General features: G+C 36.2%; 1 protein-coding gene and 1 long non-coding RNA gene across 4 annotated transcripts in view; one reads left to right on the forward strand and one right to left on the reverse strand.

The window, feature by feature from the left end:
• The window catches only part of pfkmb (phosphofructokinase, muscle b), a 58,205-nt gene extending 56,077 nt beyond the window's left edge, over positions 1–2,128 (reverse strand). The window contains exon 1 of one of the 2 annotated variants that reach the window (XM_073953118.1): positions 1,529–2,128. The gene's annotated coding sequence lies outside the window, so the exon portion shown is untranslated. The remainder of the gene's footprint in view (positions 1–1,528) is intronic. The other variant, XM_073953119.1, reaches the window with a different exon arrangement.
• On the forward strand, positions 1,932–11,861 carry LOC141386327 (uncharacterized). Of its 2 annotated transcripts, XR_012408098.1 has the most exons (4): positions 1,932–2,144; positions 10,962–11,005; positions 11,400–11,500; positions 11,752–11,861. It is a non-coding gene; the product is annotated as an uncharacterized lncRNA (long non-coding RNA). The 2 variants fall into 2 exon arrangements; XR_012408097.1 differs by lacking the exon at positions 1,932–2,144 and having other exon boundaries at positions 9,431–11,005.
• Positions 11,862–14,621: the final 2,760 nt, after the last annotated feature.

The raw sequence follows: 14,621 nt of genomic DNA on the forward strand, positions 1-14,621 counted from the left end.
CAGACTTACTGATGAGAAACCTACTGTTATTTCTGATCATATACAAATATATAATTTATTCATTCATTTTCTTGTCGGCTTAGTCCCTTTATTAATACGGGGTCGCCACAGCGGAAAGAACCACCAACTTATCCAGCACGTTTTTACGCAGCGGGTGCCCTTCCAGCCGCAACCCATCTCTGGGAAACATGCACACACACATACATTCATACACTACGGACAATTTAGCCAACCCAATTCACCTGTACTGCATGTCTTTGGACTGTGGGGGAAACCAGAGTACCCGGAGTAAACCCACGCAAATGCAGGGAGAACATGCAAACTCCACAAAGAACCCTAACCCTTTTTCCACAAAGAAACACTAACTGAGCCGAGGATTGAACCAACAACCCAGCAACCTTATTGCTGTGAGGCAATAGCACTACCTACTGCACCACTGCGTTGCCCTAGACTTAATTTATGGGGACATTATTTTAAATTCATATGCTGTCATGTCGACTCGACGGCAGATGCAACAAACTAAAAAACTGCTTTAGATACCATAATTAACTATATAGTTAAAGTGAATGAACAATTGAAGAGTTCCGATGTAAAAGCCTCTAAGAGCTATCTGAAATTTTCTTCGAAAATGAGCATTTTTTCTCTGTGTAGGTTCAGAAATTTCACATTTATGCCAAAGAACATTTTTTTATTTGAATTGCCTTTAAAGTGAAACAACAGAACATGAACCAAATGGCAGGGAAAAAATTCTGACATCACTGAAGAGGTTTTTCCCTGAACACTTCATGGCTTTTTGGCAGACTGAATGAATTAAATATAAACACAATTTGACTACAACTATGGTTAAACTACAGTCAGTGTGTGTGGCAAAATCATGGTTAATTTGTGATTTTCAATAGCATTTTTGATTTTTGGCGATGTGTGCAGAAATGGGTTTAATGCATCTCTCTGGACCTAGAATAATAACTGACCCACGTGCTATAATAATAATCCAGGTGATATTGTGATATTTACACAAAATGGCTGACCAGTGATTGTAGGCTACCTGCATTTTGATTAAATACACAAACCATAAACAGATTCCAGACTACACATCATTTAGTACAATCCCTTTACATGTTTTTTCGCTTTACTCAAACAACATTCTGCTACATAAAAAAATCAATATAGGCTTTAAATGAAACACAAAACTCAGCAAATGCACAGTGACAGACCATTGCACTGGCCATTATATTATACACCAACACTGACTGACTGACTGACTGATCGTTAAACTGGTTGGATTTGCTGTCTAACTTTCTTTGTTGTCATTTATCTTGACATTTTTTGATTATTTTGCTGTGTGGTAATCAAACTTCAAGTAAATTGTCAATTTTCATAAGCTAATTTAGAATTATTAACACACTTTGAGTTATTATTCAGCCTTCCTAAATATGCTGCCAGCTTCCAATGAAAGTTTTCTTTAGCCTACATTCAAACCAACACCGCAATTATGTGATAATGCTTAATACAAAAGTTTACAACTTACATTTATCTCGTTTTCCTCGGATGAAAATCAATAAAAAAAAAACACCATCGCTTGATTTGTTTCCTCGGTGAATTGGCGTGTTTAGACGATTCAGTGATTCACTCATACACTTTTCGCCACCTACTGGCGTACACATGCAGTGCACCCATTTGAAAGCGCCACTGGCAAAGACCGAGAAGCTAATAAAGTAATTAGCTTATAAACAAGCTCGTGTTGAACCACATAGAAATCAACTTTGAGTTTAAAAGAATCAAAATGTGCCTTTGCCATGCAGGACAATGTTTCTGAGGCACAGTGAGTTGCAGCCCATTAATTAATGATGGATTCATAAGCATGCGGGCGTATGTAACAGGCCAGTTATGTCCACTGTAGTTGTTTAACAATGGAAGTTGAAGTGCAGGTATCAGCAGAAAGATGGAGGGAAAGAGAATGGCCGAATGCAGAGAGAAAAGGCAAGACGGGCAATTATCTGAGGTTATCCTGGTGCGTCTTGTTTTGTTCATGTTTACTGTGCTGTGTTCTGAGCACTAACGAGACAGACAACACTCGTTAATAATAAATTGGCCAGGAGGTGACACAGACGGGCGGAAAGACAGCGGAAAAGGAGAAAGTGAAGGTGGGAGTACTTTAGATGCTCTCTTAAACTAGATGCTTTAATTAAAACACCTAAAACACCCACGTGGAGCAGAGAGTTAAAAAGCTATGATAACTTAATTATCATATTTACACAAAATGGCTGACCAGTGATTGTACCTGCATTTTGATTTCATACCCAAACCATTAACAGATTTCAGACTTTTTTTTTTTTTTTTTTTGGCTTTACTTAAACAACATTCTGCTCCATGAAAAATCAATATAGGCTTTAAATGAAACACAAAACTCAGCAAATGCACAGACCATGGCACTGGCCATTATACACCAACACTGACTTACTGACTGATCATGGAACTGGCTGGATTTGCTGTCTGGATTCCCTTGTTGTCATTTATCTTGACATTCTGGATTCATTAATAATTTTTATTTGGTGTTTTTCTAGTGTTTGTGTGTGGAAAGAAATGTTTTTTAAGTGTTTGAGGACTTTCTGAATAGGTCATGTGAGGGCATATGAAGAGCTTGGCAGAAATGATTTGACAAATTGTGGTGTTTGTGACTGTTTTGATATTTTAGAGTTGCATAGGTTTAGAACAGAATCTTTACAAAATTGACATTAATTGGTTTTCTTAGTCTATGAAGAAGTTTAACGTCATGAAGTATTAAGACTAATGTCTTTATAAACTGTTCACATAATAGATGTGCACATGTGTCTGAGAGTGAAAGAATTTAAGGGCAAGAAATCAATGTTTTGTAGTCTCTGTTATTCTTGTCAGTCCTGCCGAATGTTCCCTCATTTTCTTTTCTCCCCTGCTGTCTTCCTTTCCCTTGTCATGCTTTGGAGATTCATCTTTTATCTTTTTAGTTTTTAACTCCTCCAGCAGTAATATTTTTTGTCTATTAGTTCTCAGACAGTTCAATGTCATGATGTCTTCTGATGAGCACTGAGAGGGTTCCATTATGTGGGTATTTGGACTGGTGTGTCTTTCTGTGCTTTTCTTTGACAATCAGAAAATATGGTGGCATGAAAAGTAGTAGACGGAAAGTGATTAATAGATTACTTTGTAACCAAGATGCATGGACATATCCAGTGTGGGACTTATACACACTGGGGGGAGGGGGGTAATACATGTATTTAGTGATATATTTCAATTAAATCTCAATTATTAATAAGATAAATAGATTTTCAGTGTTTTGAGGGATATTTAGTGACTATTTTAGAGGTTAGTGAAGGTCAAACTACAAACTATGTGTCTAATTTGTTTTTTTTTAGGCTACTGTTGAATAATATTTTTCCTACCATTGATTGGCGTGAATAAATGCATCACAGGGGTATAAACCACTTTGGGGGATGGGGGGTGGTGATATCACTTTGTATATATAATTAAAAATTATACATTTTTACAGAATATACAGAATATTTAAGAAATATATATTTAAGAAAGATAATATTAAAGTAAACTATTTCTTACTATTTAAGGGCTGAACCCCCCATACATCTTGTTTTGATGTCTTTCAGGGGGGGGATCAAGCGTTAATTAGAGGGGTCAATCCCCCCAAACTCCCCTGTAATTCGCACATCTGTTTTCCTTCTTGGCTATTCACAATAACTTAAAGACCCAATATATTTCAAGTGAAAATGAAGAACGAACAAGAAATGGTAACAAGAGTGGAAAACATTGGTCTGAAACATACATTTACAAACAAATTCACACCCAAGTTGCACTTCGAGAAGCCATGCTTATTTTTTCTAGTTCAACTCTCAGCAATATTAACCTAAAATATTCTGTAGAAATCCCATCAAAAGTGGAAAACATCGGTCAACATACATTTACACACAAATTGAAAACCAAGTGGCTCTTCGAGGCGCCATCTATTTTTTAGCTCAACTGTCAGACATGGATGCACGAGATTTTGGGAAAATCGAAGGCAGCATTGGATACATCTATGCTTCAAAATTCGATCCAAAGAAGATGCCACTCATGAGAGAATGTGAAGCAGAGCTTATACCATATCTGAGTCTTGGCAAAACTCAATTTTATAAGATGTTTAAACACAGTTGTGTGGCAACCGTGTGTGGATGTAAGCAGCTTCTAATGGTAAAAATGTATTAATTTTATTTTTTATAATTTTAAGGGAATTTTATAGGATGTTAGTCTTGTTTTTGAATCTGCCACTATCTGCTTGTTAAGTGTGATGTCACGCAAAGCAACTTCTGGGTCCAAGACAAGTGCTATATCAAACTGTATGGGGAGACTCATTGAATGGTAATAATAAACGTTTACAAAGCAATGTAATACTTTCGAAAATCACGATCGCAAGATATATGTCCATGCCTAATATCAGATGACCAGAAAGTGATTAATTTTTTTATAAATTGTTTAAAACAAAAAAATATGCACTTTTATTGCACATAACTTTTATATTTTATATAAAATGCACTTTTATGTGTGATATGACTAAAAAGTGGCCATAAACGAATATTTCTTTCAATTCAAATAAGTAGTGGCTTGGACCCGGAAACAGTATTCCACAAGTCACCGATTCGTCACAACCCAACAAGCGGATGCTGACACACATTAACATTAATGAAATGCCTTTCCCTGAATGTGATTATTTTGAATTCACTTGTTTACCACAAGAAACAGTGATCACAAACACAATAAAATATTGCCATTTATAGTCTGGAGGACAAAAACCTCCCAAAATTAATTGAATTTAAAACAATTTTGCATACATTATATTTGCAAACTAACTTAATTTTCTCATTATTTCTCGTTGCACAATTTTTTTATAATGCGCCTCTGGAGTATTTCATTCTAGCTCCACAAGTTTGAATCCGTGAGTGCCATTCATCACTTTATTAAATCTTCCAAAAGCCAAATATCTCTTTGTAAATTCTGTAAATGTAATTTACAGCAGTTGACATATCCCTCTACCAAAAGAGTGAATTAATGAAGAACCACTAAACAGATTAAAATGAAATAAACAATGCTTAATTCTCTAAGTCTGTTTCCTAACATATTTAAAGTAAACTTTATTTAAAAATATGATGCATTTCTGACTTTGATATCTTTAAGTTGCCAGTTTAAGGTGCCAACTTGCACTACAGTAAGTAATAACTAATAGTATACATGGAAAGCATAAAAGGCAATGATCGCACATCTGTGCTCTTAAAAATGGAGGAATTTCAGTAAATGCATTTCTTTTTGAAAAGTGAGTCTTGTGTGGCATGTCCCTCAAGGCTCATCTGAAAATATACAATCAAGAGGCCCATATGCGATTGAATAATGTCCTGTTTCAGCTGAAGAACTGAATAATTTCCTAGAATGAATGCCAGTACAGTTTACTCAAGTGCACAGTTTATCTGACCTTGTTATTTGAATAAGATTGAGATGTAGGAATGGTGGCCTTCTGAATGTTCATGCGCAGAAGGACACAAGAGGCAGGTGGACGGACAGATTTGGAAAAAGGAGAGCATGCCGGTGAATCGGACGTGAGGCTGGAGATGATGGGTGAAATAGAGAGAGAGACGGACAGAGGTGTTTAGACTGAAAGAGATGGAGAGAGAAGGGGGGAGAGAGAGCAGATGACAAATTGAGATGAATAGATGTAGTCCGGTGCAACAGTGGGAAGCTGTGGCTTATTAATAGAGAGAATTAGAAAAGCAGGCTGAGTCAATCTGCACCATGTCACCCTGTATCAGCAAGCAATCAGAGACACACACTCGCGCACACACACACACACACACATCAACCTTAGCCTTTTTACGCTTACTATTCCTTATTTTCTCCCTGTCATACATCCACTTCATAAATGCTTGTGTCCATGTGCATATTACTTTATCTTACCATTATATAATATATTGTACAGTAAACTCGGCCCAGTTTTTTAATGCAATAAAAGACTACATTTGCAGTTTTTAAATATTAATGTTTGTAATATGAATATGAATCCAGACTAGCGATGTTGATTATAATTAGTATAAGTATTAAATACTCAAGTGCAGGATATTATAACAAATCAATCCCAGAGGAAACACATGCAAACAAGGGGAGAATATGCAAATTTCAAACAGAAAATACAACTGACCCAACCGGGACTCGAACCAGTGATTTTATTTTTTTTTTGCTGTGAGGCGACAGTGCTAACCACTTACCGATGCCTATAATATTTCTAATTATCATTTATTTTAACTTAATAGCAAAAATAAAAAAAAATACAAAACTCTAATAATAATAACTAAAGTAAATTAAAAATTAATTAAAAGGAATTACAATTTTTTTTAAAGTTACTCAATACTAATACTCACACAGACTTGTAATACACAAACAGTAAAATGGCAAGAAATACACTGAATTAAATTTGAACTTAAATGAAATTTTGTAGAGAGCTGACTTTAAGGGCACCTATGATGAAAAACATATTTTGTAAGCTGTTTGGACAGAACTGTCTGTGTGTATAGTGTCCACAGTCATACTGGAGTGATAGAAACACAACTCTGTTATTTCCTGTCATTAAAATAGAGTCCAAATGCCAGTAATTTTGAGGCAGTTTTCCCGCACTGACTTGATTGACAGGTGCCATGTCTCTAAAATAACATGTATACACATGTCCACAGAACATATTTTTGCAAAGAAACTTGGATTAAAATATCTGTTCCAATTCTCTGGGATTTATATAAGTAACTATATAAAAAAGTTTATAACTTCAAGTTTTTAAAACAGCTTGTTTGTAATAAAACTGTAAAATCGCTATGTAATTTTTTAAGGATTTACCAAATTTATCTCTGACCACATCAAATAAGTATTTCTTAGCCATAATGTTTTATTGTGTCAAAACAAGGAAATATATAGCTGTATAGGTGCACTTTTTAATTCAACAAAACTTTTCTTTAAAAAACATTCAATTTAAAAAAAAGAAGTATTGACTTGTGTCTAAAATATGCAGAGTAATCTGTCCTGGCTAAAAGTCCCAGATCACCAGTTAACTACACATAAACGGGGAGTAAACATACCGTGTGAGATAATGAAATGATGATCACATGCACATGGTTAATATAGGCCTGTTAATAAACTGTTCAAAGAATAATTCAAATGAAAGCAGTGACCGCTGCTGCTTACAAAATAATATGTGTATTTTTTTTATCTTGACTTGAGCTCTTGAAAGCAGCAGGACTGTGGTGCACGATCTTCGGTCTTTGTCCAGTCTATTTTAAAGGGAACCAATCGCACCAGTTGTGGTTCCTCTAGGCATGGGATTTGCGCAAGTAAACAGGAGCGCGCGCGCTTTTTAACAGTCGCGCGCGTCACATCACCTGTGCGTGCGAGTGATCATCCTCACGTTTGGTATTTTCCTTCTTTTTTTGCTGTTTTGTTCGCGCGAACACAGTTATTTTTGTCAGTTGTGCTGCTTCTCGATAAGATCACATTTACATCGGGCCATGCTTATTGTCGAACCCTGCTTTTAAGAAAACTTCAATTTAAAAAGGATTTTCAACCAGCCAAAGTGGCTATAGTGGAGGTGTCTGTCTAACCCGCCAGAGCTGAAATCTACCTGCATTTGGCGGGTTGGCGGGTGTTAATGTAAACCCCTGCGTAGTGTTGGGCAAGCTATTTTAAAAATGTAGTGAGCTAAGCTATTAGCTACTCTACTTAAAATGTAGCTTAACTACACTTAAAGCTACCCTCTTGGAAATGTAGCAAGCTAAGCTAAAAGCTACTTGGCAAAAGTAGCTTAGCTATATCTAAGCTATTTTTGCAATTTTCATTTTTACATCGAAGCAACTTAAATCCAAGTCAATCATATCTTAGAGATCGATAAAACTGTCAATAAAACATATGATGGATAATTGTTCAGTTCAATTATTTACTATAAATAATATGCTATACTAAACAGAAACAAATGATAGTATGTAACAGCTAAAATAAAAAATCCAAAAAAAAACAAAAAAAAAAATATATATATATATATATATATAAAAATAAAAAATATATAATAAATATATAATAAAAAAAAATATTATATATATATATATAATTTATTTTATTTTTTTTTTTTATGTGTCAGCCCAATGATTGTTTGGCGACGCCACTAACCAGAGCGAGAGGTAACACACCAAAAAGTTTGTTGTCGACCACTGTAAAACAGGAAGAAATAGAAGAAGAAATCCATCATTCTCGCTATCATATGGATTTACTTCCACCGTCTAGACACAGAGTCTCACAGCTCCGTGAATGTCAATGCCGTCACTTGATCCATGATTGGTAAATGTAGCTTGTGTGGACGCTACTGCGCTACTTGCTTACAATAATAGTTTCACTACAGAAAAGCTATTTGAAAATAGAAAATAGCGATGCTACCTCCAAGCTACTGAAAAATGTAGTTAGCCTAGTAGCGTCACTGCTTGTTGCGATGCTACTACACAACACTGTGTATTGCCATACCTTAACCGATGTGCAGAAAGTGATACATTATTTATAAAATGTAAAAATTTTGGTATTTGTGATGCAGCAAGTCCAGAGACCGATGTATACGCTATAATTTTATAAACAATTTGCTTTAATGTCTGATATGACCAAAAAATGGTCATAAACGAATATTGTCTCAATTCAAATAAGTAGCGGCTTGGATCCAGAAACAGTATTTTAAATGTCAACGATACGTCACAACTAGCAGATAATAAATTATCTTATTAGTATTTTGAGCTGAAACTTTACAGAGATTTAATTTACAAATGAACATGTACTTGCAATCAAAGATATTCTGCCAGTTAATGTATTTGTTCTATTATATATGTTTAGATATATTTTTGTCTTAGATTTGGATTGTTGAAACTGTATCCTGCTTTGTTTTATATTTATTACAGCAACTTTTTGGGTTTATATATCGTAAATCCTGTACATTTAAGGATTAAAATACAGTGTTTTGAGTTGTTCTGAGTTTTCATGAGCTTTTTATGCTAATGTGACCTCAGACACGTCAACCAGTTGCCAATGTGAGCTCAGCTGACAAGGTGCATCATGGGAGATGCTCAATTGATCAAGAAGCAAAATGGCAACAAGTCCTCTGTGGATCTGACCCAATGAGCTTTAAACAGGAGGAAACACTGACAGGCTGGCATTCAAAGAAACAACTGTGAATAGATGCTAGAACACTAGATTCACTCAATATCAATTATATGAGATACAAAAAGAGACTTAAACACAGAAGCAGAATCCTACAAAGAGATGGTGTATAAAGGGTATAGCATACGCAAACACACACATTCAGCAGGAGGAGGATGGCTGTGTTTCTCCTCCAAGGCTTCACGGTGGCCTTCTGTCTCTGTACTTTAGAAGACCATCAATAGAAGAATGAATGGGTGCCATTTGTCTGTCAAGATTGGAAAGTTTCTTTTTTTAATTGCAAGGATGCTGTAGAGCTCTGCATTGTACTGTTCTTCAAACTCGATCTGCAACAGTGAAGTGTCCAGTTTTGCAAGTATTTTTAAAGCCACGTATAGCTTTGTGGAGTTAACTTTTAAAGGAACACTTTGCACAGAAATAATGATGCTGTAATCAATTACAATTTTAATTCAACAGGTACAATAATTTTAAAAATATATCAAAAACCTGTTTATTCATTCATATATTTTCTTTTCGGCTTAGTCCTTTTATTAATCTGGGGTCGCCACAGCAGAATGAACCGGCAACTTATCCAGCACATGTTTTACGCAGTGAATGCCCTTCCAGCTGCAACCCATCTCTGAGAAACCAAAAACGTGTTATGTATCAAAATATATATATTTCGTTCATAACAAAATGGGAACTTTCTATTCATTTATCAATTACAAATATTTCCCAAATTATGTTTTATTATTTTCAGAGTATTTCCTATATTTTTATTTTGTGTAAAGCTATATAAAGGCTGATTTCTTTGAGTTTGGCTTGGGGGAGAAGGGTTATATTTTTGTCATAAATTTTATATATATATTTTACCAATTTCCCGAAGAATCTATAGTAACCTACTGGCAGTAGTTTACCAGTAACTTACTGTAAATCATAAATCACTTACAGCAGAAATACTGTATTTATATTGTATTTACATTTACATCACAATTTATCTGCTGTATGTGTATTTATATAACTGTATGTAAATCTTTACTGTAAAATATACAGTAATTTTCACAATGCAACTTTAAAACAACAATAACATACTGTATACTTTATATTCTACAACAAAATACATTTCATATTACAGTGAAATACTGTGTAATTTACTAAATTTTTTAACAATTTGTACATTCACTTTATATCAAGAAGGTTGCTGGTTTGAGTCATGTTTTTGTGAGTGTACCTTGTGTTTGCATAGGTTTCTCAAAGACATGCGGTATAGGTTAAATTGAAAAATAAATTGGTTGTGGTGTTTGTGTGTGTTTGCATGTGTGTGTATGAGAAAATGTTTGGGTGTTTCCTAGCACTTTGTGTTCACGAGTTAGTGTACTCTCAGTGCTGAGCTGTGGCTGGAAGGGCATATACAAGAATAATTGGCATTTCAAAGCACATCAAATATTGTTAAAAGGAAGATGAATAACCCTTAATGAACAAGAATCATCAATATCTTCAATATTTCTTGTGCATCGAGAACTGCAAAATTTTTAAATACGTATTCTTATGAAAAGTTGGCGTTGTGAAAAGCCCTCACATAATTTTTACCACGTTTTACCACATTCTCACCCTGTAATTTCTCATTTATTTTATTTTTTGGATTCTGTCTTTGTTTTACCTGCTTTCTGGAACTGTTCTTCGCTGGACTCGGATGTCGTCGCTGTGGTTATCACCTCTCTGCATCACATGGTGAGCCACTGGACAAACTGGTAACAGCGGGAAAGCCGTCCATACGAAGGTAAGCAGTCAGCTGGTGAGCCATACCGACCCGTAGCATTTATTTTAAAAACGAAATACATCCATACGTATTTCTGGCTACATAATTTGCAGTCTCCAGAGAGGAGATTTACTGTTTATGTTGAGATTAGGCTTACGGTTTGGTTTGCGCACTTCTACATGATTGTTATCTAATTATTTCCCTCTGATTTTGGGAATAATTCACACTTATGGTTGGGTTTAGGGGTAGGAAATAAGTATGGATTATATTTTCGAACAAAAATGATGTTCCAGGATCAACATAGATGTTAGTCCAGGATTGCATCGTACTTGGCAAAATCATAACGTATGTCTAAATAAGAAAATGTATAGGTGTTTCCTAGCACCTGGGGGTTAACAAGTTTGTGTACTCTCAGACAGTGCTGAGTTGCGGCTGGAAAGGCATAAGCCAGAGTAATTGGTGCGATTCCGCTGTGGTGACTCCTGATAAATCAAGAACTAAGCCAAAGGAAAATGAGTGAGTGAATATTGGTCATGACACTTTCATGAAGCATGTTAAGTATTTTAAAAGGAAGATGATTACCACTTAATGAACAAGGATCATACCTGAATATTTCTTGTGCATCGAGAACTGCAAAAATTTGTTGTTGTTGTGAAAAGCCCTCACCTGATTTTTACCACGTTTCTCACCCTGTTATTTACTTGCTTATTTTATTTTTTTGGATTTTGTTTTTGTTTTACCTGCTTTTTGGAATCCTTCTTCTCCAGACTCAAACCCCGTCGTTATGCTCATCACCTCTCTGCACCTCAAGGCCACGGACGTGCATGGCGAGCTAACTGGACAAACTTGCAACAGCGAGAAAGCCGTCCATATGGAGGTAAGCGTGATACTGCCACGTAACATTCCTTTTAAAAACTAAATACAGCCATACTTACTTTTGGCTACATAATTCACAATCTCTAGAAGCGTATATAGGGCTACATTTTCAGAATGAGCCTATGTTGCATGTCATATGGATCACCTACAGTAGTCAACATTTGAAGTGGATCAAAATTGTTTTTCAAGCTTGTCTTAAAACTAGAACAAACTCATTCTTGACATTTTTGAAAACCTTTTTGATCCACTTCAAATGTTGACTATTGTATAACAAACCATACTTTAACCCTACTGAGTGTTAATCAAAGTAAGCATAACACTGAAGCATCCTTGACCTTTAACCGTGTTTTTACAATTGAGCTTTAGTAAAAAATGGTTTTATGACACCACACCTGAACTTAGAAAAAGCAAACTACGCCTATGTCAGAGAAATTGTCCATATGGAGATAAATATGTGATGTGGATTTGTGGATTTACATGCTCATCGTTGAAGTGTTTTGAGGTTCTTATTTGTACTAACAACTGCACCAAAAAAAGGTTTATTAATTTACAACACAGGTGTCAAAACTCTGCACAGTTTAGTTCAAACACTAATTAAAAACACCTGATCAAACTAATTGAGTCCTTCAGGCTTGTTTGAAACTTATAGGTACAGTAAGTGTGTTGAAGCAGGGTTGGAACTAAACTGTGTCAGGCTGCAGCCCTCCAAGAACTCCAGGAAGTTTGACACCCCTGATTTACAACGCATAATCTTCTCCTGTAATCATAATTAGTGATAAAAATAACAATGTATATTATTAATGTTCAGAAACTACAGTGAAATGTTTGTACAAATACATTTTTGATGTTTTGCAGATTCATATAACCAGAATTACATATCTCCAGACAACACTGATTGGCCAAGCAAGCATGTTTGAGTTTTCATTTATAATATCTGATGTGCTCCTATGTGCATATATCATTATTCGGATGTGGAAATCAAAAAAATTGCACAGATTGATATGAGGATCATATGAGGAGCCACGGTTTATAGTTTTATATTGCCTGTATACACTTTATTATGTACACCTTACTAGTACCGGGTTGTACCCCCTTTTGCCTTCAGAACTGCCTTAATCCTTTGTGGTATAGATTCAACAAGGTACTGGAAATATTCCTCAGAGATTTTGTTCTATATTGCCATGAGAGAATCATGCAGCTGCTGCAGATTTGTCGGCTGCACATCCACGATGTGAATCTTTCATTCCACCACATGCCAAAGGTGCTTTATTGGATTGAGAAATAACGACTGTGGAGGCCATTTGAGTACAGTGAACCCATTGTCATGTTCAAGAAACCAGTCTGAGATTATTCATGCTTTATGACATGGTGCGTTATCCTGCTGGAAGTAGCCATCAGAAGATGAGTACACTGTGGTCATAAAGGGATGGACATGGTCAGCAACAATACTCAGGTAGGCTGTGACCTTGACACGATGCTCAGTTGGTACTAATGGGCCCAAGGTGTAACAAGAAAATATGCCCCTACCCTGTTTCACCACCACCACAAGCCTGAACCGTTGATACAAGGCAGGATGGATCCATGCTTTTATGTTGTTGACGTCAAATTCTGACCCTACCATCCGAATGTCGCAACAGAAATCGAGACTCATCTGACCAGGCGACGTTTTTCCAATGTTCTATCGTCCAATTTTGGTGAGCCTGTGTGAATTGTAGCCTCAATTTCCTATTCTCAGCTGACAGGAGTGGCACCCGGTCTGGTCTTCTGCTGCTGTATCCTATCCGCCTCAAGGTTGGACGTGTTGTGCGTTCAGAAATGCTCTTCTGCACACTTCGCTTGTAACGAGTATTTATTTGAGTCACTGTTGCCTTTCTATCAGCTCTTTCTATCTGGCTATTCTTCTCTGACTTCTGGCATCTACAAGGCATTAGCGCCCACAAAACTGCCGCTCACTGGATAATTTCTCTTTTTCTGACCATTCCTTGTAAATCCTAGAGATGGTTGTGCGTGAAAATGCCAGTAGATCAGCAGTTTCTGAAATACTCAGACCAGCCCGCCTGGCACCAACAAATATGCAACATTCAGTCACTTAAATCACCTTTCTTCTTTATTCTGATGCTCGATTTAAACTGCTGCAGATCATCTTGAACATGTCGACATGCCTTAATGCATCGAGTTCCAGCCATATGATTGGCTGATTAGAAATTTGTGTTATCAAGCAGTTGGACAGGTGTACCTAATAAAGTGGCCGGTGACTGGAAGGGTTTTTTTTTACTCTCAAAATGCCATTAATCAATTTTAAATCCAAAGATGCAAATTTAACTTATGCAGAAAACCTCAATATCGCATAAATCTCACCTCACACAAAGACCTCACACCTCACACGGAGACACGACTATGACTGATCCTCCAGCAGTGCGAGAGCTAAAACTAAAACAGTGTGATGAAAAGAGAGAAGGAGAGGGGCTTTAGAAAAACTGATAATAGCGACAGGGAGCTGCTGATAGAGATATAAATGATCGTGAAAGTGGGATGATAGGGATAAAGTAAGGTGAGAGCTAAAGTGTGTGGGGGAGGTTGTCAGTAGCAATGTGTCTATCACTGCTAATGAGCTCTGAAGGCTAAAGAAACAGAGACACTGACAACAGACTTGAAAACACAACTAAACTGTCTTTCACCCTACACACTGTCATTCCCTCTCCCTCCGTCAGGCTTTCTTGTCCTTTTCTCCTCCCTCTGCCTCTTTTAACACAAACACAGA

Source organism: Danio rerio, chromosome 6 (genome assembly GCF_049306965.1).
Source record: "Danio rerio strain Tuebingen ecotype United States chromosome 6, GRCz12tu, whole genome shotgun sequence".
NCBI lineage: Eukaryota > Metazoa > Chordata > Actinopteri > Cypriniformes > Danionidae > Danio > Danio rerio.